This window comes from Desmodus rotundus, chromosome 2 (genome assembly GCF_022682495.2).
Source record: "Desmodus rotundus isolate HL8 chromosome 2, HLdesRot8A.1, whole genome shotgun sequence".
Lineage (NCBI taxonomy): Eukaryota > Metazoa > Chordata > Mammalia > Chiroptera > Phyllostomidae > Desmodus > Desmodus rotundus.
This window is the reverse complement of record NC_071388.1, coordinates 117,371,358-117,397,626: the sequence shown is the minus strand read 5'-3', so window position 1 is coordinate 117,397,626 and position 26,269 is coordinate 117,371,358. Positions and strand designations below refer to the sequence as shown.

At 39.2% G+C, this 26,269-nt stretch overlaps 1 protein-coding gene and 1 pseudogene across 5 annotated transcripts in view; both read left to right on the top strand.

Moving 5' to 3' along the window:
* Positions 1-1,517: 1,517 nt before the first annotated feature.
* On the top strand, positions 1,518-2,289 carry LOC112313150 (small ribosomal subunit protein eS6-like; annotated as a pseudogene).
* A 3,134-nt stretch (positions 2,290-5,423) lies between these two features.
* Positions 5,424-26,269, top strand: part of PTPN4 (protein tyrosine phosphatase non-receptor type 4) — a 249,822-nt gene continuing 228,976 nt past the window's right edge. For 3 of the 5 annotated variants that reach the window (XM_053918579.2, XM_053918581.2, XM_053918580.2), the window contains exon 1: positions 5,659-6,193. The gene's annotated coding sequence lies outside the window, so the exon portion shown is untranslated. Of the gene's footprint in view, positions 6,194-26,269 lie in introns of all 5 variants that reach the window. The other 2 variants (XM_071220645.1, XM_053918578.2) reach the window with 2 other exon arrangements.

The window sequence follows — 26,269 nt, the reverse complement described above, 5'->3', positions numbered from 1 at the left end:
GCCAACCAGAATTTGGTGCATAAAACCCCGCCATATTCGCTGCTTGGGCGCAACTTCCTCGCCCCGCTCTGCGGACAGGAGAACCTTGCCCTGGAGTGCAAACCCCAATATAGCTTTGTACTGCCTAATTTTGTGGCTGATTGGCATTTCTTCCTCGGCGGAGCCTAAGAAAACCTTTCACTACCTATTAAAAAATTTTATATATATAATTTTTTAAAATTATAAATTTATAATTTTAAAATTTATATTTTTATATAAATTTATATATAAAGTATGTAAATCATCTCTATGATTAAAGGAAGCCCAAGCCACAGAATTTTGAACTTGTTGGAAAAAAGTATGACAACTGTTTAAAGGTTTAAACTATTTACATTTGTTTGTTTTGTTTTGCTTTGGTTTAAGTTATGCCTAAAGACTCCAGACAGGTAAAAAGATGAATTTTCCCCTTAATTGTGTAGCTAAGGCAGACAGATATCTAATTAAGGTCCTATGTCAGAGAGAAGGTGTTTGAAAGGCTGAATACCTTGTAAGTCTCACCTCAGCAGTTTAGGCAAAACAAATCAAGTCACTTTGTGTTTTTTTTTAATGTTAAAATTCATACCACTCTGAACTCTACCAAGCAAGATGAATCCAGCTTTCCCTTGGAGGTCTCCTCCCTAGATATCACCAGCAACCCAAGGGTTACTCCTTTCTTTCAAAGGGTCTTCCCAAGTTGCTGGTAGGAGTGGGGATATGGGAGGTGGGGCTGGTCAGTTAGCCACAGTGTCTGGTCAAAGCTCCTTCTCTGCAGCCTTGTGGCTGCCAGAGGTTATCGCCAAGGCCCAGAGAGCCTGGCTAGGCTACATTAGCTAATATGAATGTCTATTCCCTCTAGGCTGTAGCTACCCAGGGTTAGGAGAGGTCCTAATGTCAACCACACAGTGCAGACAAGTCCTTCCCTGACAATACCCTCCAAGCATGGACACAGACTTGCTTTTATTCTCCCAAAGCACAGCCAGCAAGGGCAAGCTGCAGACAAGGGGGAAAAAATCACAGTCAATAGCAGTGTCTGCTAATATCTATCTAGTCGTGTTTGAGGCCATTCTTTAAAAAAATGTATTTTTATTTTTTTATTTTAGAGAGAGGGGAAGGGAGGGAGAAAGAAAGGGAGAGAAACATTGTGACAGAGAAATGTTGACTGGCTGCCTTTTGTATGCGCCCCACTGGGGACCAAACCTGTAACCCAGGCATTTACCCTGACCAGGAATCAAATTGGCGACCTTTTGGTTTGCAGAACGATGCCCAACCAATTGATCCACACCAACCTGGAGTGAGGCCACTTTTAAATAAAAACAATCTTGCTAACTCTGGAATGTTAAATTATGTTTCTTAATTAAGTGTAAACATAAAAGTAGATATACCTTATTCTCACAGCAATTCTACATCCATAAAACTGAAACAATTTTGTAAATTAAATTAATAAAATTAAAAATTCGCCTCTTTTCCATGGCGCCTCAGAGGTGGTCGACTGCTTCACGATGAAGCTGAACATCTCTTTCCCAGCCACTGGCTGTCAGAAACTCATTGAAGTGGATGATGAACGCAAAATTCATACTTTTTATGAGAAGCCTATGGCCACAGAAGTTGCTGCTGACGCTCTGGATGAAGAATGGAAGGGTTCTGTGGTTTGAATCAGTGGTGGGAACGACAAACAAGGTTTCCCCATGAAGCAGGATGTCTTGACCCATGGCCGTGTCTGCCTGCTGTTGAACAAGGGGCATTCCTGTTACAGACCGAGGAGGACTGGAGAGCGAAAGTGCAAATCAGTTTGGGGTTGCATTGTGAATGCCAATCTCAGTGTTCTCAACTTGGTTATTGTAAAAAAAAAAGGGGGGAGAAAGATATTCCTCGTCTCACTGATACTACTGTGCCTCGTCGCCTGGGGCCCAAAAGAGCCAGCAGAATCTGCCAACTTTTCAACCTCTCTAAAGAAGATGATGTTCACCAGTATGTTGTGAGAAAGCCCATAAATAGGGAAGATAAGAAACCTAGAACCAAAGCACCTAAGATTCAGCGTCTTGTTACTCCATGTGTCCTGCAACACAAATGTCAGTGTATTGCTCTGAAGAAGCAATGTACTAAGAAAAAGAAGGAAGAGGCTGCAGAGTATGGCAAACTTTTGGCTAAGAGGATGAAGGAAGCCAAAGAAAAATGCCAGGAACAAATTGCCAAGAAATGTAGGCTGTCCTCTCTGAGAGCTTCTACCTCTAAGTCTGAGTCCAGCCAAAAATGAGGTCTTCTAAGAGAAACAAATAAGGGTAAACATCAAAAACATTTTCAATCAATATTGTTATGTAATGTGGTTGATGATGTTGTTTTGCTGAAATTAAACTGTCCTTTGAAATGAGAATATGGAACGTACTGCTATTGTACAGGCTTTTAAGGCATGTTTATAATCGACTCAATCACCCCAATATCCTTCTCTATTTGAATTGCTGTGAAACTTTTGTACAATGTGCCACACAGACATTTGACCTTCACTTAGCCGGAACACTGTCATCTCCACAAAAAGTATTTTATTCTTTTCTCATTAGCCCAAGAAAATTAGTTATAGGTTTTTGTGCCAAATACAAAATCAAGTGCCTGTGTTTGATTATAAGGTGGTCATCAAAATGATCCAGAATAAGCATATATTAATTTTTTAAAAAATTATAATTTAAAAAAGAGCAAAGTTTATATAGATAACTTACAATATACATTATTCCATTTATATAAAATGTCCAGCATAGGCAAATAGAGACAGAAAGTCAATTAGTGGTTCTCAGGGGCTAGGGGGTGGAGGGAATGGAGAGTGACCACTAATGGGTATGGATTTCATTTTCTTGATGAAAATGTTCTGGAATTAGATAGTGGCCATGGCTGCACAACTGTGTAAATATACTCTATAAAGCATTGACTTATACACCTAAAATGGGTGAATTTTATGACATGTAAATTATATCTCAAGTTCTAAAAAGTGACTTCACAATTTTCCTAAAGAATAGTAGATGGATATGAGGCTTACATTTATATCTAAGGGTTCATCCTGTGGCGTTTCTCAAAACAAAGGGTGTTCCCCTTCAGCCCCTCCAATGTTGAGACTACTGCCATATTTATATTATAACTCAGATTCAAATTTGTATACAAGGTCACAGCAGTTTATGAATGAGGGTGGACTAGAGAGGGAAGGTCTGGAGCTGGGAGATTAGTTGGTGGGCTAGCAACAAGGGTCTACAAGGCGTCAACAAGGACATAGCTAGACTGTACCAGTATCACCCAGAGACACAACAGCCTACCAGATTGAAGCTCAGGAAGAGCCTGCTCTATCCCAAGTAACTTCCTAGAATCCCACCAATTTAGATTTAAGCATTTCATTCTTTCAACAAACTTTTTTGATGCCAGGCAGTATCATCAGGCATTACAGGGAATACAAGTGTAATTAAGACAAGGTCCTTGCCCTCAACTATTTCACTTTGTAGTAATGGTGATAAGATTCACACAGGGATAAGTATCATTAAAATATGTACACTGAGATAAGAAAAAGGGTGGTATAAACCTAGAACTATCAATGTGAGAGGAGAAAGAGATTACTTCTTACATCTGGTGGAAGTCCCATGTAATCTGTTAGAGGATGACTTGATGATAGGTGGAAATGAAGGGAAGAGTATTTTAGTGGAGGGAATAGCATGAACAAAGACAAGTAATACAGAGAGATTTGATCATATCACTAGGAAGGTGTAGTGAGGGGCTGTAGGAGGTTTTTGTCTGAGGTGATGGTAAACAGTCTACCAAGGATTGGCTAAGAAGCTGAATGCCTCTGGAGCTCATGGAATTATGGGCTAGACAATTTGGAATAAAAGAAGGGCTCTTGGAAGGACACTGGCTCTCCTGGGCTCTCTCTGGCTCTTTTTTCCTTGAAGATGCCTGGATGATCATGCTGCAGCTGCCTGTGTTTCCCAACAGACGGTATTTTGGATGGGAAGAAACTCAGGGCACAGCCTAGTATCAGGCTGGCCTGGCAGTGGGTGGCAGGGTTATTTATTCTTCTTCGGGTGTTCTAGAGGGGATGACCTCTGAGGCAGAAGCCTGCCATTCTTCCAAAATTGTATAGCTTTTGTATTTTATGTTGTTTTAGTTTGTAAACTAACCCTATAGAAATAATTAAAAATAACAGGGGAATGACAGAACTCAGGTGTTAAAGAGTTTAGCCTTAATTGATAGGTTTAAGTGATTAAAGCTGTAACTAAAGAGTTAAAGAGTTTAGCTTAATTGATTAATGCATGTGGAAAGCTGTGACTCCAAAATTGTGAAGCTTTTGAATAAAGACTCCTTTCCTTTATGACCAAACCTTTGCCTCTGGAATTTTGCCCAGAGGGTGGCAGAGGGCAGCAGGACCCCAATTCCTGTTTGGTAACAATAGAAAATGGAGAGCTAGAGAGAGGAAAGATGAATGAGGGAGCACAGGCTGTAACTAAGCTGTGGGAAGGACAGCAAGAACAGGTGAAGCTCTAAAAGTATGGACGGACAAGTTGTCTTTTTAAAATGAAAAAAACTGAAGGGAGGTGCGAGGGAGAAGAGTGTCAACAAAAATACTGTCTTTCACAGATTTGTACCAGTTTCCAAGATTTATCTTGGAAGAACTTTCCCTGATTAGTAAATAGGCATTTTATCGGGTTGGAGGGAAAGTGTTGAAAGAATGCTTCTATGATGGCTAGCTGTGGTGAGGTGCTGAAGATGAGTAAGAAGAGCACAAAGGCGCCAAGCGACAGGTAAGTAAGTGCACTGACGGACGGACGGACGGAAGGAAGGAAGGAAGGAAAAGAAAGAAAAGAAAAGAAAGAAAGAAAATAAAGAAATGCAAGCAAGCAAGCAAGCAAAAGAAGTGTGATTGTTCCCAAATCCTCCTCCCATCATTTTCATCTGAGATCGCCCAGCCGGTAGGCATCTGCACCTGTCTTATCAACAATGTGTGTATCATCAATAAAATATGAGAAGGCACCTGGGAAGAACCCTGGCGTGATAACACCAAACTCATATGCGTTATTACAATGAATTCATTTTTGAAAGTACACGGTTCCTGGCATATAGACCGTACACAAACATATTTTACAAATGAACGTTTGTTCGTTTAAGAGGCTATATTTAGGAGAGGAAAAGACTCAAAACTGTATCCTAAAACCTATATCATCCATTAGCGCTTAAGTTGGGAGGACCTGGGCCCTTGGTTTTCCCCTTTAAAACTTAGGTTTCTTACCCTTCTGACCGGTCCCATAGGTCAGTAGATCCTGCAAGGAAGATATTCTAATAACCAATCGCTGCGGGGCCCTGGGGCGGAGCCATAGCGCTCCGCCTCCTCCCCCTAGCACACCCTCCTGGACTTACTACCCAGGTCGGCCTTCTTCGCACCTGCGTGTCCTCCCGTTTACCGGCTGGTGCAACCTCTCCAGCCCTGCGCTAGCTGGGATGGGTTTTGGTCTCACCTCTCGCGAGATTGCCTCCTGCAGTCGCCGCTACCGCGGCTCCGAGTCGCTGACTGGAGGCCTCTGCGCAGCCGCCCTGTTCGGTTGCTATGCTGTGGCCTGGGAGACCGGGTGTGCTTGAGGGAGGGGGTGGAGGAGGAGACGGAGAAGACGGAGGAGGAGGGGAAAGAGGCGGGGGAACCGAGCGCCTCTCGCACTCTCACCCACAAACGCTGCCCAAGAATACCCTCCTGCTCACGTCGTGCTGCGCGCTTTTCTGCTGCTCACGCTCCCCCCCAACATTCTTCTCTCAGGACCCCTGGGTCCCCAGGGGTTGAATTCGGGGACTGAGCCGGGGAGGGGAGAGACTTGGCTTTGGCCAGAGGGTCGGAGGTTGGGGGCCAGACCCCCTCTCGGGGTCCCCCTCCCCCACGGCACTTTTGGGGGTGTGGATTATCTCATCCCCGCAGGGAGGTAGGAGTGTGCGCCGGCCGCCCTCCTCCTTCTCGTTTCCCGGTGGCGCCGGTCCGCGGCAGCCCCGCAATATGTGGCGGTGCTGGCAGCTCCCGGCGGTGGCTCCGCCGCTGCGGTGGCGGCTGCTAGGAGGACGCTGAGGGACCCCCCTTGGAGCGGCGCGGCGGACGCGCTTCTCCCCGGCGCGCCCGGGCCTCCAGGCTTTTCTTCTCCAGCCGAGAGAACGCGGCTGTGACACGGAGGTAAGAGGCTGTCGGCCCTGCACGTTGTACGCGAGGCTGTTATCTGGGGCGTGTATGCCTCGTGGGAGGTGAACCAGGTAGGGCAAGCCGTAGGTACCAGGCTGATTTAAAAGTAAGGAAAAAAATGATGGTCCTTCCCCGCCTTCCCGCCTCCGACTCCCACCCCAGTCCCTCTTTCCGGACCTCTGCCCTCGGAGCTCTTGGGTGTAAGAGTTGGAATCTCTGTTCCGGGTGAGCCAAAGAAGAGATGGAATAGGTGCGGAGATGGAATGTTCCACGGTACCTAAACTCTAGGTGAGGTTTTAGAGTCCTCTGAGTTTTCCATTGGTGATAGCTTTCCTTTTTTTTTTTTTTTTTTTAATTGGCTCATAGGAGCGCTATCTGCATACTGCATGGGTAGACTGTTCCTACCATTGAAGTTTTAAGCCTCTTATGATTCTACTGGTATTACTTGTGTTTAAGAAGCTGTAGTTAGGGCAAAAAGAAGTTGAGATGTAGCTAAATAGATATACCGATACATTTCCCAGGGTTTCCTTAAAATGGAACAGTTTACGATTGCACAGATGTATGATTACATGTTTTGGAGAAACTTAGAATGGGAGGCATGCGGGCGTTGCATTACATAGTGACAGCACCATGTATGTACCAGGACGATCTGTTGGATTTTTGAAGCCCTTGTTCTAGAAGAACCTGCAAATATATGCAGTATACCATCTGCTTGTCAAGTCAGGAAATGAGAGTAATATTAGGTTTATGTGACCATAACTTGGGCCCAGTTGAGACAATACAGTTTAAACCATGTTTATGGGGGAAAACCCCAGAAAGCCATTGTATCCTATTTACTTGTAAAAGATAATTTAAATAGAAAGGACGACTGTGAAACAGTAAAAGCTAGGGAATTTTTTATCCTGATTTTTTGTCTTAAGATGCCTGAGAAGAAGTAATTTCTCATTTTCTTAAGTGGAGATGACATTAAATGATTATTCAGAGCCCAAAGTGTGCTTAATGCAATAGGACTGATATCTCAGTTAAATGTTGCAGTTGATGAATATAAATTAAACCTATGGATTTTTAAAAAAGATTTTTTGTAAGCAAAAGTTTGTGTGTTGTACAGAATTTCTTTAGTAACTCATAATAAAAGAGTGCAGTCATGTTGTGGACCGCACCATTTTTTGGTCAGAATAAATTTATGCTGCTGTTACCATAAAAACTATTGTGTCTCTTTCATTCTTTTTTTAATGGCACACATATCTTTGTTACCGTTTTGCAGTGCAATGTGCACGTGGTTCCATAATTTGATCTTGACTTGATTATAAGAAAGAAGCATGGTCTTTTTTTTTTTTTTCCATACATGGGAATATTTATTTAGCTGATCTGTTTTAAATCTTTGGCAAGAGATTTTGAAAACACAAGAAGCCATCACAACTTTTGTAGTTTTGAATTAATATCAATTGAGTAGTTTAAAGTTAGAAAATCACAACCCAGTTTCCTCAAAAGCAGTAATGGGTGAGGATGTGACTTTCTTATTGCCTGTTTTCTAACCCAGTGATTTTCAACCGGTGTGCCACAGCACATTGGTGTGCTGCAAGAATTTTTAAAACATGCAATACCTGACTATTTAGTCAGAGACACTGACCTCTTTTCCCTTAGATTGTCAAATACAAAAATGAAAGCCAATACAACAATAGGTGTCGGGTTGAGTGAATCAAAATTATACCTATTTTTCTTGTCAGATCGGGAAGAAATATATTTTTTTGATGTGCCGCAGAGTTTTAGTAATTAGCTTATATGTGCTATAAGGTGGAAAGGATTGAAAATCCTTGTTCTAAGCTACTTAGGTCCTAGGTTGTGTGTATTGAATTGTTTCAGACCTGTGGTTTTTTTCTTATGTTCTAATTGAATATCTTTTAAAATGTCCCTCCGAACTTTGTTACTTTAAATTTGTGACACCCAATTTCTAATTTAGGCTAGGCATAAAACCAGCATTGATTGAACACACTTGCTAAAAATACTTTCTGGGTCAGATGTACTCAGAATGCAGCCTCAGGAAAATTCATCTGAAACACTGTGACCAATGTACACTTCATTATTATTGAATGACTTAAAAAAACTATAGATTCTCACAAATTAGATTTTTAAAGTTCAGGCATAGAAGCATAACTTTTTTTATGTATAAAATACTTTACGTGGGGTAGTAATAAAAACCTAAAAAAATTTTTTTAACATGTGTGAGTCCCCATGGGTTATTATTAAACTCTGATATGTATATTCAAAATAGTTTTGTCTACTAAACATAATTTGAGTTAAGGACAGTACAATTGTGCAGTATTATCTATTTAGTATTTATGACTTATTCTAAATTCTGTAAGGGGGATAAATGGTCATATTTTTGAGTAAATTATCTTTAAGGAACAAAATTAAGAGACTACAAGATAATTTCAAGGAGACACTGTTACTGATTTATTGAGAATACTTTTGTTTTTCCAATCTGAAAGTTAATATGGTGAGTTTTAAATAACAAAGAAGCTTTAAAAAACATTTAGGAACCTTGTTTGGTGGAAGTTTAAAGATGAATGTTTAAAAGTTCTGCATTAATTCTTTTTTTTTAATGGATGATACAGCTCATCCATAGTTCTTGTGTCTTTTTTTCTTTTTTATCCTCAGCTGAGGATGCCCTTTTATTGGAGAGAGATGAAGACAGAGTGAGAAAGAGAAACGTCTATCAGTTGCCTCCCATATATGCCCTGACAGGGAATTGAACCCACTACTTAGGTATATGCCATGTGTATGGAGGATGCTCCAATCAACTGAACCACCAGGCCAGGGCTCTGCTTTAATTCTTTGTTAGTTATTAGGAAAGTAAAATTGATAACCTCACTAGAAACAGCAAGTTATGTGACTTTGTGACTAAATATGAATTGTTCCTAAATAAAATTTAGTATTGGCAAAAGTTCACTGGTTACAAACTGAGTTGAAAGTTGTTTTTCTGAGTAATAATATGCATGTCAATGAAATTTTTTATATGCTATAGTCTAGATTTGTTAAATTTGTCAGTTTACTGGATTAAGCTATGAGGCTTGAAGATTGGTTTAGCATTCTGGGAATCCTTTTTATTGTTTCCCATGAATATACTGTAGGGGGAAGGTGTTTTTCCTTCATCTAATATTCAATTAGTAGTACAGATGGTGAGAAGTAATATAGTGCAGAAATAGTGTGGAATCTTCTTTTTTTGGTGTGAAAGTACAGTATTGAGAAAGAGTGTAATATATTCTTTGTTTGATCAGTCAGTATAGTCATATTTTAAATAGAATGGAATATGGGAAATTTATCTTCATTAGAGGCATTTTCCCCCACATTCATTCTTCATTTCATTATTCCTAAGTAGAAACACTGGAAGAGAGTTGGAAATATTTGAAGAAATTGGCAGGACCAGAAAAAAAATTAAGTAGTTTGGATTATCTTGAGGGGAAGGAAGATATTAATTTGGGTGAGTTAGTGTATTGAGGTGTAGGAAGAAAAAAAGAATCCAGAAGGGAAATGTTTATTGTCTTTTATGTGCCAGACAGTGTAAAGGGGCTTTTCATGTAATCCCACATAATCATCAAGTACACTTTGTGAGGTGGTATTATTAATCCCCTGCTTCCCCCGCCCACCCCAACCCACCGCCTCCCCAGTTGGGGGGAGGATAAATTAACTTGTCTAGGATCACACTGTTAGTAAGTAGAATTCAAACTAGGTCTGTCTGACTCTGAAGCTTATTCTTTAGATCATGCTGTCCAGTTAAAGTTTCTGCAGTGATGAAAATAGAGTAAATCCTCACTTAAAGTCAGCTCCTGTGATTTTAAGGAAAATGATGTATAACAAAACCAGTTTTACCATAGGAGAACTGATATAAAAAAAGAGTTAAGTTCCTAAGGCATCTTATTAACAAAAGAACATTGAACCAAACAACATTACTCTTATTCTGCACTGTTTGATATGGTAGCCATTAACTATGTGTGGCATGGAACGCTATAAAATGTGGTTGTCGTGCCTGAGGAACTGAATTTAAAGTTAATTTTAACCAGTTTAAATTTAAATAACCAGATGTTCCTAGTAGGACAGCACAGCTTTAGATCTTGCTACCTAGAAAATCTGGGTTTTGGTATTGAATCTTCTACTAGCTTATTTTTAACATTAGGCAAGTTATTTAGTTCTTGAGCTTCAATTTAATTCATTGTGCAAATGAAGAGGTGGTCAGTAAGAGGTTATCTTCAGCATCCCTTCTTGCTCTAAACTATGATTCTTACTAAAATGTACAGTGGCAGTTAATAGTCACAGGCATATCTGAAAGGCCCTCTTCCCCAATATACTCATCCCTTGTATAAAGATTTTTGTTTAGTTAGTTTCTCTTTTTGATCAGAGTGTGTATAAAGTATACATAAAGTACACATAAAGGATGTATAAAGTACACATTAAAGTACAAATAAAGGGAGAAGAGCTGGGTGGCTCGTTTGTTTGGAGCCTTGTCCCATACACCAAAAGTTTGCCGGTTCTATTTCCTGGTCAGGACACATACCTAGGTTGTGGGTTCTATGTTGGGGCACATACGTACAGAGGCAACCAATCCATGTTTCCCTCTCTTCCTTACTCTCTAAAATCAATAAAAATGTCATCAGGGGAGGATTAAAATAAAGGGTATTGGGTTATTTTCCTCTCCAGTTGTTTGGTGAAACGTTGTGTAACCAAATGCAATACCTTGAAACAAAGAAAGTTTGGATCTTTAAAGACCATATTTCATCATGCCACTTTCCCATTTAAGAATTTGCCGCAGTTCCCTGTTCTTACCAAATGAATCTCAAACTTATCTGCTTGTCCTTGAAGGCTTTCTGCCAACTTCATCTCATCCTGTTCTCATTCTTCCTTAAAAAGAAAACATTCTTGTTTTTTCCTTTGCCCTTGTTTCCTCAGTTTAAACATTCCTAACTGTCTCCAATCCATGTGCCTTCTCTTTGAGTATTCTTCAAAATTTATCTTTTTCTAGAAGAATGCTGCTTATAATCCAGTCATAATGAGCAGGGTTTTTTTTTTTTTTTTTTGCTTTTTTTGTTGTTTACTTTTATGTTTATCCTTATTTATTTGTTACTCTTAGAAGACCTCATTTTTCGCTGGACTCAGACTTAGAGGTAGAAGAAGCTCTCAGAGAGGACAGCCTACGTCTCTTGGCAATTTGTTCCTGGCAGGTTTTGAATCCTGGTAATAAGTACCGTGGGGTTAATTTGTGATTGTTTAGGTATAGTTAATTGACTACATCTTTCTTAAGTTTTATGTTACCTACTCTGTATTTAATGAAAATGTAAAAAAAAAAAGAAACCCAACTAAAAATGGGGGTTGTTTCTTTTGTATTGCCTCATGAGTTTAGTCCATTGTTCATTAATTCTGCTTTAAAAAGTTGTTAATTTAAAAAAGAATGATAAATAGTGTAACAACATTCATCCTTAATCACCACTCCAGTAGATATTTTTGTTTCCTTCCAGGCAGTTGGTCGTATTTTTTTTTAAGTTGTATGGTGGAGATACAATTTGAGTTCAGTATATTGGAAATAATTGTATAGTAGAGGCAGTGTAATGTAGGCAAAAGCTGATACTTCAGAGTTAGATGGATCTGGGTTGGAATCTGGTCTCAAAAACCTGGGTAAATTACATCACCTCTGAGCCTACTTCCTTGTCTGTGAAATTAGGATAATACTTGGCTTTGAATTGTGAGGATTAGGGTAATATAAAGCATCCAGCACTATTCTGTATGCAGAAGAGGTGATCAATAAATAGTAGCTGTTATCATTTTCCTCTTTTTAAAAAACTATTGATTTTTTTTTATTTTTTTAGATTTTACTTATTTATTTTTAGGGGGGAAGGGAGGGAGAGAAACATCGATGTGAGAGAGATACATTCATTGGTTGCCTCTTGCATGTCCCCAGCTGGGGACCTGGCCAGCACCCCACGCATGTGCCCTGACTGGGAATTGAACCAGCGACCTTTTAGTTCACAGGCCGGCGCTCAATCCACTGATTCACACCAGCCAGGGATGATTGATTTTCTTTTTTTTAATAGAGAGAGGAAGGGGGAGAAGCTGCTTTATTGTTCCCCTTATTTTTGTCTTCATTGTTTGCTTCTTGCAAGTGCCTTGACCAGGGATCAAGGCCACATCCTTGGTATATTGGGATGATGCTGTAACCAACTGAGCTTCCCAGCCAGGGACATTTTCTTCATTTTTCCATTCTTACTGTCATGAGTATAATTTAAACAGTTGCTTAGACATTGATTTATTGATCAGATGATAGAGTTAGTCATTTACCTTTTGTTAATCATTTTAGTTGTTTCTAAAGTTTCCATTGTTATAATCTGCAGTGAATATGATTGTATTTGTTTCCTCAGTCTAAAACCCTAGGACTGGGAAAAGGGTCCAATGGTATGAATATTTTTATGCCAAATCTTTCTCTTAAAAAACAATGGGTGTTCTTGTTTTGGAAAAATGCTAATTTGTGAAATTGCACTGTTTTAATTAATGTATTTTGAAAAATTTGTTTTATTGGTGAATCATGTAGTGAATATTCATATATATGTGAATTAAACATTTATATGTCTGTTATAGGGATCAATGGTATACAGGTAAATAAACATTAGTTTTGCCCTTGAGCTCAAATTCTAGGGTAGTAACACATGTCAACAGACAGTTACAATTCAGAGTGGCAAGTGTAATAAGATCTGGGGGAAATGAGCAGTAGTGTTTGAGCAGTGTCTTGGGGGATGAAGTTGGCATTGACCTGGGTAGAGAGAACAGCATGTACAAAAAGTCAGGTATATTATATATTATATTATGCAAACAAGAATGCATAATGTGTTTGGAGAAATGCAGGTTGTCTTATATATGTCTGTCTTTGTCTGTGAGATGGGTGTTGGTGTCTGATTTTGTGTGTGGATCTGTGTGACTGTATATGTGTGGTGACTATGGTAGGAGAGGAAACCTTGTGAGGGTCTTTGTTTGGGTGATAAGTGAGGTCATATTAAGACCTTTAGAACAGTGTTTCCATACTGGTAGGCCATGAATGGTTTGCCATTGTGCTGGAGAGCAAGAAATACCTGTCAGTCTATGGGACTGGGGCATTTTGGGGCTCCCAGGATAGTTTCTTTTGACATTGATAGTCTCCGTGACTTGTCCCAGAGTGCTAAAAGTTTATCTTTGTTGTTGAGTTGGGAAAAGGATTGGGAAAAACACTGTTTTAGAGGCTCTAACTGTTGGAAAGTTTCTGGTACCTACTCATCCCTGACATTCCCACGATGTAATTAAAAATAAAACCAATACCAAATACTAAAATAAACATAAAGGAAGTCAAGTCAAAGTCTCTCTTTTCCCTCCACCTCCCCCCAGTAATTACTACTTCAGTCTTGTGTGTGTGAAATATCTTTTTGGTGCTCTTGCATTGCGATTGCCCTCCACACATACTTAGTCTGCCTCTTGGAAAATCAACATTTACATCGGGGAGCAATTATAGGTATTTAAATAAAGGAATGATGAAATTAGATGTAAGTTTTGAAGGGTAACTCTGGAGTTTTTAGATAATGATGCAAGGATGTAAGGATGGTGTAACGGTGAAGTTAAAAATAGACCAGAGAGACCAGTTAGGATGCTGTTGCAGCAGTCTAGGTGAGAGGTGGTAAGAGCTGGAAATGGAGAAATCTAGAAATAAAGATGAGGATAGGGGACTAAAACTGAAAACTGATCAGGTAGTTTTACTAGAACTGAGACTCCATTTTGGATGTAGGGGAAAGAGGAAAAGAGTTGATAATGATGTTAAGATATTTTTCTTTTGGGACTGCCGGCCAAGATGGAGGTGTAGGTAGATACACTGTGCCTCCTTGCACAACCAAAACAAGGACAACAACAAATTTAAAAACAAAAAACAACGAGAACTGACAGAAAATCAAACTGTATGGAACTCTGACAACCAAGGAGTTAAAGAAGAGACGTTCATCCAGAATGGTAGGAGGGACGGAGACAGGCAGTCAGGTAGAGAGGACTCACGGCAAGGCAGCAGCTGGTGGACCCAATAAGGCGGTGGCTTGCAGACTGGGCGTTCCCACATTCGTGTGCAGATAAACCAGGAGGAACAACTAGGGAGCCAGACAGACCACGCAACCCAGAGTTTCAGTGCTGGGTAATAAAGCCTCAAAGCCTCTGACTAAAAACACCTGTGGGGGTTGAGGCGGCAGTGGGAGAAATTCCCAGTCTCACAGGAGAGTTCATTGGAGAGACCCACAGGGTCCTAGAATGTACACAAACCCACCCACATGCGAATCAGCACCAGAAAAGCCCAATTTGATTGTGAGTAGCTGGGGAAGTGACTGAAAACTGGCAGAGAGCTGAGCAAGTGGCACTGTTCCCTCTCAGACCTCTTCCCCACAGACAGTGTCACAACACAGCCACGTGGGTTGCCCCGCCCTGGTGAACACCAAGGCTCTGTAACAGTCACTTTGAGACAAAAAAAAATGAGCCAAATGAAAGAACAGTTCACAGCTCCAGAAAAAATTCAACTAAGCGATGAAGAGAGAGCCATCCTATCAGATTCACAGTTCAAAACACTGGTTACCAGGATGCTCCAGGAACTCACTGGATACATCAACAGCATACAAAGGACCCAGGCAGCAATGAAGGTCGCATTATATGAAATAAAGAAAAATCTACAAGGAACCAACAGTGATGGGAAGGAAACCAGGACTCAAATCAACAGGTTGGACCAGAAGGAAGAAAGAAACGTTCAACCAGAACAGAATGAAGAAAAAAGAATTCAAAAAAATGAGGAGAGGCTTAGGAACCTCCAGGACATCTTTAAACATTCCAACAACCAAATCATAGGGGTGCCAGAAGGAGAAGAGGAAGAGCAAGAAATTGAAACCTTATTTGAAAACATAATGAAGGAGAACTTCCCCATTCTGACAAAGGAAATAGACTTCCAGGAAGTCCAGGAAGCTCAGAGAGTACAAACAAGTTGGACCAAAGAAAGCACCCACCCAGGCACATCATAATTACATTAGTCAAGATTAAAGATAAGGAGAGAATCTTAAAAGCAGCAAGAGGAAAGGAGACAGTTACCTACAAAAGAGTTCCCATGAGACTGTCAGCTGATTTCTCAAAAGAAACTTTGCAGGCAAGAAGGGGCTGGAAAGAAGTATTTGAAGTCATGAAAGGCAAGGACCTACATCCAAGATTACTCTCTGCAGCAAAGCTATCATTTAGAATGGAAGGGCAGATAAAGTGCTTCTCAGATAAGGTCAAGTTAAAGGAGTTCATCACCACCAAGCCCTTATTATATGAAATGTTAAAGGATTTATCTAAGAAAAAGAAGACCAAGAATATGGACAGTAAAATGACAACAAACTCACAGTTATTAACAACCACAACTAAAACTAAAACAAAAACTAAGCAAACAACTAGAACATGAACAGAATCACAGAAATGGAGATCACATGGAGGGTTATCAGTTGGGGGGGGAGGGGAGAAAGGTACAGAGAATAAGTAGCATAAATGGTAGGTAGAAAATAGAAAGGGGGGGTTAAGAATAGTACAGGAAATGTAGAAGCCAAAGAACTTATATGTATGACCAATGGACATGAACTAAAGGGGGGAATTGTGTGTAGGAGGGGGTGTGCAGGGCGGCGTGGAATAAAGGGGGAAAATGGGACAACTGTAATAGCATAATTAATAAAATATATTTTAAAAAACGATATTTTCTTTTGGGCAGCTGGGAAGGGAAGGCCAAGTAATTTTTATTTTTATTTTTAATATATTTATTGATTATTCTATTACAGTTGTCCCATTTTCCCCCCTCACTCCACTCCATCCTGCCCACCCCTTCCCTCCCACATTCCCCCCCTATAGTTCATGTCCATGGGTCATACTTATAAGTTCTTTGGTTTCTACATTTCCTACACTATTCTTACCCTCCCCCTGTCTATTTTCCACCTATCATTTATGCTACTTATTCTCTGTACCTTTCCCCACCGCCCCCTCCCACTCCCTTATTGATAACCCTCCATGTGATCTCCATCTCTATGGTTCTGTTCCTGTTCTAGTTGTTTGCTTAGTTTGCTTTTGTTTTTGTTTTAGGTGTGGTTGTTAATAACTGTGAGTTTGCTGTCATTTTACTGTTCATATTTTTTATCTTCTTTTTCTTAGGTAACTCCCTTTAACATTTCATATAATAAGGGCTTAGTGGTGATAAACTCCTTTAACTTGACCTTATCTGAGAAGCACTTTATCTTCCCTTCCATTCTAAATGATAGCTTTGCTGGATAGAGCAATCTTGGACGTAGGTCCTTGCCTTTCATGACTTGGAATACTTCTTGCCAGCCCCTTCTTGCCTGTAAGGTCTCTTTGGAGAAATCAGCTGACAGAAGTCCTTTGTAGGTAACTGTGTTCTTTTCTCTTGCTGCTTCTAAGATTGTCTTCTTCTGTTTCATCTTGGGGAATGGAATTATGATGTGCCTTGGTGTGTTCCTCCTTGGGTCCAGCTTCTTTGGGACTCTCTGAGCTTCCTGGACTTCCTGGAAGTCTATTTCCTTTGCCAGACTGGGGAAGTTCTCCTTCATTATTTGTTGAAATAAGTTTTCAATTTTTTGTTTTTCCTCTTCTCCTTCTGGCACCCCTATAATTCGGATGTTGGAACGTTTCAAGATGTCCTGGAGGTTCCTAAGCCTCTCCTCATTTTTCCGAATTCTTGTTTCTTCATTCTTTTCTGGTTGGATGTTTCTTTCTTCCTTCTGGTCCACACCATTGATTTGAGTCCCAGTTTCCTTTGCCTCACTATTGGTTCCCTGTACATTTTCCTTTGTCTCTCTTAGCATAGCCTTCATTTTTTCATCTAGTTTTCGAACAAATTCAACCAATTCATGATTACCAGTGTTTTGAACTGTGTATCTGATAGGTTGGCTATCTGTTTGCTGCTTAGTTGAATTGTTTCTGGAGCTTTGAAGTGTTCTGTCATTTGAGCCTTTTTTTTTTTTTTTGTCTTGGTGCTTCTGTCACTTAAAGGGGCGGAGCTTTAGGTGTTCCCCAGGGTGGGGTAACGCTGGTCGCTGTGCTGTGATGTAGGTGGTGGAGGGGCCGAGAGGGAGCTATGGCGCCAGCTCTACTCCCCGCCGCACCCCAGTCACTCCCTCCGCCACCCACAATAAAATTGGGCCTCTCTGGTGTTGCTTCCCGAGTGGGTGGGCCCGTGCACACTCCAGGCCCCTGTGGGTCTCTCCAATGACCTCTCCTGTGAGGCCGGGAGTCCCCTCTGCTGCCGCCCCAACCCCCACAGGTGTTTTCACTCAGAGGTTTGAGGCTTTATTTCCCCATGCTGGAGCCCTGGGTTATGAGATCTGCTTTGCCTCCCGCCATTTGTCCGGTTTATCTATGGGCGAATGTGGGGCCTCAGGGTCTGCTACCCGCCCGCTCTGCCTGCCTCGTTCTTTGCCACTCTGAGTCCGGCCCTCTCGGTTTATCTGTGCCGAATGTAGGGCCACAGAGTCTGCTAGTGGTCAGACGGCCTGCCCCACACCCGCCAGTCTCAGTCCCGCCACTGCAACGTGAGTCCTCTCCGCCCCTCCTACTGGTCTAGATGAATGTTTCTTTTTTATCTACTTGGTGTTGGACTTCCTTGCTCTTCCATTTTCTGTCAGTTCTGGTTGTGCGAGGAGGCGCAGTGTGTCTACCTATGCCGCCATCTTGGTTCATTACAACTAATTTTTGTTGAATACCTTTAGTAAGCCAGGCATTTTGCTAGGCACCAAAGTCATCATAAGTTCTTACTGAATTTTTAAAATTATTTTATTTGAAAATAATTTCAAACACCCAGGACACTTGCAAGAACAGCACAAAGAGCTCCCATATTCCCTTCAATTAATTTTTCCTTGAACTATTAATCACTACTTTAAAAAAAATTAGTAAGACTTTACTGTTTTAAAGCCCTTTTTGGTTCACAGCAAAATTGGGAAGATATATGACTTCCCATAAACTCCATTCCCACACATGAACTTCAACCAAATGTCACCATTGTACTACATATGAGCGAGTATACATGGAATGAGCCTACAACATCTTGTGCTTGGCTCAATGTAGTGAACTCAGTGAGGCCTTCCTTCCCAGACAGGGCCTTAATGTCATCTTCACCTCTTTCCCTGTATCCCCCAAATGTTTCTGCTGTATCTTACTGGATTCTGAAATTTCAGTGAAACTACCTGATTATCTCATTTCTGGTCTCTCATTTTTATTGCTGCTTCCAGCCATTTCAGAGGAATGTACCATTTCTAATTTCATTAAACTTTTTCTGAACCATTTGAGAGCAAGATGCTCATTACTCTTAAATAATCTGGTATGTATTTACCAAAACATGGAGAGTCTGTAATGGTGATTACATGGTGGTTATGTAATCACTAACTCAGGAAGTTAACACTGATGCTACAGTACCTTGAGATTTTCCAGATGCCATTCAGAATTTTCCAAGTGTCCCAACAGTGTCTCTGTTTCCTTTTTGGTCCAGGATTCAATTCAGGATCAACCATTGCATCTAGTTGTCATGTCTCTTTAGTCTCCTTCAGTTTGAAATAGTTCCTCAATATTTCTCTGTCTTTTATGACCTTGAATTTTTAAATTCTGTTAGATGTCCCTTAACTTCTGTCCATCCAGTGGTTGCTCATGGGCATACTGAATACTTGTCGGCAGGAATGATAGAAATGACGTGTTATTCTTATAGTGTTACTAGGAGACATAGAGTGATATTTAACCTTGAACACCTTGGTAAGTTCACATCTATCATAAAGTCATCATTTTTCCTTTTGTAATTACTAACTCTTGTGTGAACATCTCTAAGACTATGCCAATATTGTATTCCTCATCAAATAAACCTCTGCCCTCTAGCCTTTGGGTCCAATGATAACTTTTGCCCAAATCAGTCACTACTATGAAGGTTGCCACCTGCATTAGTTGATTTCCTACTGAAAACAGACATTTCCCGTCCCCCCATGCATTCATTCATTCATTTACATCAATCTTTCCCTATTCAGTGGGTTTTATTAGTTATATTTTATTCTGATGCTCAATTTGTCCTAGACTTGGCTAGTGGGAGCTCCTGTGTCTTTCTGACATGTCCCCATCCTTTCAGAACTTCCTTACTTTCTGGCACAAGAAGATATTTCAGACTTATTTTGTACTTTTCCTGTCCCAGCTCTGGAATCATGCATTTTTCCGAGGAATCGTGATTTCTTTTAGTGGATGTGGTACTTAGAAATGAAGATTTGGATGTCTACTGTGCTTATTTCTTCTGGGGTACAATTACTTCTAGGGCAGAGAGAGCTAGAAAATACGTGTATGTAGGTACATACCTGAATTTCTTTCTGTATCTTTGTACATGTATTTAAAAAGTTAACACTGATACATCTAATTCCAGTCCAACACATCAGAGTTCGTTCTTGTCTTGCTCTTTCTGTATTTATAAATCCCTTCTCCAGCAGTGAGAGATTGGCTCCCATTATTCTCAGTATATTTACTTATTTGCTCAAACCCCTTCGCTGTGCCAGTCTCCCAACCTTAGGCTAGTTGTCCCTTGTCTGACACCTCTGAGGCCTATGCCAAAAGGTCCTCAGGGATGCTTTCAAGTTTGCGCTAGTAAGGATATGGAACTTCTCATTTAATCTGAACAAAAATTTGTTAGAAACATGTTATCTCCAGTTTTAAAGGAGAACAAAACTGAAATTCAGAAGGGTGTGTGACTCTAGGCATAGTACCATGTAAATAGTAGAGCAAATATTTTGAATTCAGATATGTGATGTTGAAGCATCTTTTCTGTTTCTTTTTTCTTTCATACTGCATAGCCTCTTCCTGAAAATAGTTTGGATTCAAAATGCAGGGTTTAGGGTTGTGTGTAGGTGGTAGTTGAAGCAATGGGTGGGACTATTACTGCTTACAAAGTTTGTGTCAAATTAGAAAGGGGGTCACTGACAGAGCCCCCAACCACTCATTTTTTAAAGGTTAAGGGATCTCAGAAGTGAAGAAGCAAGTAAAGAAGATAGAATGGTGGTGAGAGAAGACAGTCTAGTTATGTGGTAGAAAGTGGTGAATAAAGGACTTACAGGAAAATGTTAATGCTGCTGAAAGAGAGAAAGTGTTTTGGATGTGACTATTGGAAAGTTATCAGTGACCTAAAAGCTAGTTGGGTTTCAGGTGTGTTCAGGCATTCTACCTGAATCAGAATCAAATGAGATACTGATTAAAATGATCAGTTCCTCAGATTTTATTGTACACCTTATAGAGTCTCAAAAGGGTGAGTGTGGAGTGGGGAGATGGTTGCATAGGAGATTTGCTTAAATGCTGCTATGGTTATTCTGAAGTATACTAAAGTTTGAGATTCGTTGTTTTAGTAGAACAGTTACAGTAGTGGTGTGTGATAAGAAACTAAATTGAGGAAATGACATACAATGAGTATAGACCGGGAAACTCTTAAGAAATTTGGTCATAAGGATCTTTTGAGTCATGGAGAGTAGGGGGACAGAATCAAGAAAAATACCTTTTTTTTTTTTTTTAAAGGATACATTTAGCTTAACATTTTTTTGGAATTAAGAAAAAGAAACTATAATGGCTTTTGAAAGATGGGTTAGTAAAACTAGGTAGCAATACCTACGTACTATCAAAGAAATGCCTGAATGAAGGGACTTTGGTAAGCATCTGGGCTAGTTCCCTGACCCATTTCAAATGATTACCATCTTATGGTGAGTTTTTGGAGTAACTCAGGGGTCACTGTTAATCTTATTTTATTAACAGTTAAATTTAATATCTTGACTTTTTGTTAAACAATTGTTAATAGCTTTCCTGATTTTTTAAAAAACTTGGATTTTTTCGTTGAATTTATTGGGGTGACCTTGGTTAATAAAATTATATAGCTTTCAGGTGTACAAATCTATAGTACATCGTCTGTATATTGTATTCTGTGTTCACCACTCCAAGTCAAGTCTCCATTTTGAATTATAGATGTAGTCTTGTACATAAACAGGTCACCAGCAGTACAGTTTAAAAATATATCCAGGACTGGAGATAACTTTGAATGAAAGCATTTAGACAATCCAGAGTCAGTTTAATGTATTCTTTGAGCCACCAGCTAAGTGCTAGACACTGGTTAGCAGGGGAATTAAAAGAATTAAAGAATGAATGAGACATGATCTTTATCCTCAAGGAGATTATACTTCTTTCTTTGGAAGAACTTAAAATCTATTATACAGCTAGAAATATATACAGATAAGTCACAGTTAACTATGTGTTAGTATACAGCTAAAATATATACAGACAAGTCATACATATTTAACAAGTGTAGTGGAATACATTATCAGAACACTCAGGTCTCTCAAGTCTTTTAAAAATTTTAAATTTTATTTCCTTTTTTAATTGGTAATATGGCTGTTTTGTTCAATATTTTAAAAGATTTTATTTATTTTTAGAGAGAGGGGAAGGGAGGGAGAAAGAGAGGGAGATAAATATCAATGCGTGGTTGCCTCTTGTGCACCCCTTATTGGGACCTGTCCCACAACCCAGGCATGTGTGTGCCCTGGCTGGGAATCGAACCAGTGACCCTTTGGTTCGCAGGCTGTCACTCAGTCCACTGAGCCACACCAGCCAAGGCAAATATTAAAATAATATACAACAGTTATATTGAGAAGTCCCAGTACTACTCTCTACCCCTCTCTTTTCTCTATAGGTAATCAATTTTATTTTTTGTATATTATACCAGTATTTATGCAAATAGAAACAGAATACAATTATAGATTAATACTTTCCTCCTCTACCTTTTGTGTGGAAGGCAGCATACTATATTAATGTTATACTTAATAATTTTTTGATTTAAAATATATCTTAGAGATCTTCTGACTTCAGTATACAGACAGCTCTCCTTTCTTTTCTCTTCTTTTCCTTTTTTTTTTTTTAAATACAGTGACATGTTCTATTGTGTGGATATACTATTAGACTAATCTTAATTAAAACTCTCCTTCAGTTTTTTAGGTCCTTTTACTTGTGTGACATTTTCACCTCTTTATGAGCTAGTGCTTTTATAAGGCATTTTGCATTAATGACCTATCTTTGTTCAGTCCTTTAATGCCTCGTTAGATAAGCCTTTCAAACTTTGTGGTCAAGCAAAACAGTTCTCTATTTCAATAGCTTAGGTGAAAAATGGAAGAAAAAGAGAAAGGGATGAAACTGATAATTTGTTGAACTGTACTGGGCGTTGTAAAGTATATCTCATTTAATTCTTCCAGCAACCCTGTGGAGTGGGTAGTGTAATTTCCTTTTTAGAGATGAAGAAGTTGAGGCTCAAAAAGCTGAGTTGTCCAGACTTCACAGCTAGAAAATGGCAGATTTAGGTTTTGAAAGTAGGTTAATTTCAGTCCAGAATCTGTGTCTTTTCTGCTGCTGTCCTATTTTCTGTCTCCTATTTTTGAATTCCTGAACTCCAATCTTACATCTGGACCTCTCTCCTATAAGCCTTTCATCGAGAACTATAAAATTAGATATATTCTGCTGTTGTATTTTTTCTGATTACTGGGATGCTACCTGTTTATCTGACTTCTACAATAAGGCCCTGCTTGCCAGGATCACTGCCTATTTGCATGTTACTGTAAGCGTTGGATACCATTTTTTACTTCCTTTGTCTGGATTGGCTCTCATCATTACTATTGAGTATCCTTTTCTCCCCTAATTTTCCCTGTAGTAACCTTGTCACCACTTGAGTTTCATTTTGGCAATATGAAGCTTGTGCAAAACTCCTGAAATTTTGGGGGGTGATTTTAAACAAAGATCATCATGTCTCATCTGGACTTGTACAATAGTCTCCTAAAGTACGTTCTATGAGTGGTCTTGCCCTTTGTAATCTTCCTATACATTGTAGCCATAATGATTTGACTTGCACATCTGATCACATTACACCCCTGCTCAGAATTTTTTATTGCCTCTCCATCTGCATGTTAATATAAAAATCTAAACTCATGTTTGGCCCTTGTCTACCTCTCCAGGATATTCCCTGCGATGCACAGTGCCTTGCACATATGTGCTAATTAATACTGATGATACTTTCAGTGAATAAAATGAATGAATTTTCCAAGAAGATTAAAATTATTTGGGAAATACCAGATTTTAAAGTAATGTTGATTTTTTTTGTCTTTTTCTTTTTTGTCTATTTCTTATCTCATGGCAGTAAAATGTTTTTTACAAACTCCAAGGATGCCCATATTGTTTTATTTACATTGAAATATTAAAAATCTGTATGCTTGGTTTATTTTCATTTCAAACTTATTGTGCCTTTTCTAGCCCAATACATACTGCTCTGAGTTGCAGTGGCTTACTAACAGCAGCTAGTAGGGAAATGGGTAATCTTCATTGGGAAGGGTTTTGTGATTTGGAGGAGTATGCCCAGGCATTCTGATATTGTGACCCATTTTGCATCTGGCTATCACATGCTTTTTCATCTGTGTCAGCATAGTTGTTTACAGAATAATTGGATAGGTCTATATAGTTCCATATATGCAATTCTGAGAACCCCAGGGCCCTGAAAAACAAAAGTTTTTCATTAATTTGCTAGCCAAACTTGATAACAGATGGGAGGCTGTTTAGTTTTTAACTTATTCCACTGAAGGTGAACATTCTTAAGGTTCTGTAAGAAATTTTAAATTAGCAGTATGGTTAATACAGGGAGTTACCCTAGACCCAACCACATCACATCTCCATAATCCAAATGTTGTGAAATTCAAAAAAGTTCTGAAAGTGTTTTGAAACTGTAGGTTTCAGGTACAGGATTGTTGACATGACCAGTTTTCACTACCACCTATTTCCCTGGCAATTGGTGATAAATGTTACTTTGGTTTATTTTGAATTTCTTTTTAGTGATATTGAATATTTTCATGTTTTTTACTAATTTCATTTCTTGTTACATACATTCTTCAAATTTTTTATTCATTTATCTGGCAGGGTCTTAATGTGATTTTTTTTAAGCCAACTTATAATATTGTAGATAATTAACTGTTTTTTTGTTAGCACAGTTGCATGCTTATGACATACTCAGCTTTTCACTTCTAGCCTGTCAATAAGAAATGCTGCAAATTGAAAACTTATCTAGCAGGGGTGTCCAACCTGTGGCCCATGGGCTACATGTGGCCCAGGATGGCTATGAATGCGGCCCAACACAAAATTGTAAATTTACTTACACTGTTTTTTCGCTCATCAGTTTTCATTAGTGTTTGTGTATTTACGGTGTGGCCCAAGACAGCTCTTCTTCTTCCAGTGTGGCCCAGAGATGCCCAGGTACACCCCTAGGAGGGAAATGATCATACTCCTTTGCTCAAAGTCCTATAATGGCTTCCTATCTTACTTAGAGTAAATACAGTTGCAATTTTTACCATGGCCAGTGAGGCCCTCCCTACATGATCTGTGCCTCCTGTTCTTTCTCTGAACTCAACTTGGACCACTCTCCTTGTTCACTTGTCTCAAGGCATACTCACTGGTCTCTTTGCTGTTCCTGAAACAGGCCAGATAGGCCCCACTTCAGGTCTTTGTGCTTGTTCTTCTCTGTCCTCTAAAATACCTTTCTCCCAAGTATTCCAGGCAGAGTGTCACATGTTTCACTTCCTTACTCCCTTTCAAATCTCTCACAAATGAAATACTCAGTTATATCTTTTTTGAATAATATATTTAAAATTACATCCTTATTCCTACATTTCCTGCTTATTACCTTATTTTTAAAATTTTATTTTTCAATTACAGTTTCCATTCAGTATTATTTTGTATGATTTTGGGTGTAGTGGTCAAAAAATCATACCCTACAAAGTGTTCCTTCTGATATTTCATGTACATAGTTATTACAGTGTCATTGACTGTGTTCTCTGTGCTGTACTTTACATACCGAGGACTGTTCTGTGACTACCAATTTATAGTTCTTAATCCCTTCACCCTTTTCCCAGCCCACCAACCCCCTTCCTCTCTGGCAGCCATCAGTCTGTTCTCTGTATCTGTTCCTATTTTGTGTTTGTTTATTTTGCTCTTTAGAGTCCACATATAAGAGAAATAATATGGTATTGGTCTTTCTCTGTTTGACTTACTTCAATTAGCATAATACACTCCAGGTCCATCCTTCCTGTCACAGATAGTATGATTTCATTCTTTTTTTATGGCTGAATAATATTCCATTATATATATAAATCTATTATATATATTTTTATATATCAATATCATAACTTTTTAATCCACTCATCTCTTAATGGGCGCTTAGGTTGCTTCCATATCTTGGCTATGGTAAATAATCTGCAGTGAACATAGGGATATATATAATTCTTTCAATTTAGTGTTTTGGGTTTCTTCAGATATATACCCAGAAGTGGAATCACTGGGTCATAAGACACTTCCATCTTTAATTTTTCGATTACTTCTAATTTACTCTATTCTGTTAAAAATATTTGCTTTGACCCACTAAATCGATTTGTTAGCCAGTGAGTCTCAACCTGGAGTCTGAAACATTTCATTAAATATTTAGGTGCTGTGAACTTTATTGTTCGTGTTCAGTTACATAGAAAACTCTGCTTGTATGAGAGCATTGCTTTCTAAACAAAGGATAAAAACTCTAGAGGCCAGCGTTCTTTTATTTTTCATCTAAAAAATGCTCTACACTAATCCTGTAACTAAAATTAATTTTTGATGAAGAAGAAAGGAGTACCAAAGCCTTCAAAATGATACCACATATACTGCTACTACACGGTTGGCCTGTTTTAGAAAAGGAAAAGAATGTTTTTATTGACGGGTGGTATTTGTGAAAGATCGGCTAACTTTATTGTTGGAATCTCATCTAGAGGAGACTAAAGAACAGAAATTTAGAAAGTGGGGAGGAGGGAGAGGGAAAGCACTAGTGGCAGTCAGGTACAGTGGAATCTTGGTTCTTGAACTTAATTTGTTCTGGAAGGCTGTTTCAGAAGCAATTTGTTCGAAAACCTAATCATTGTTTTCTATTATAGATATATAATAACATGAAAG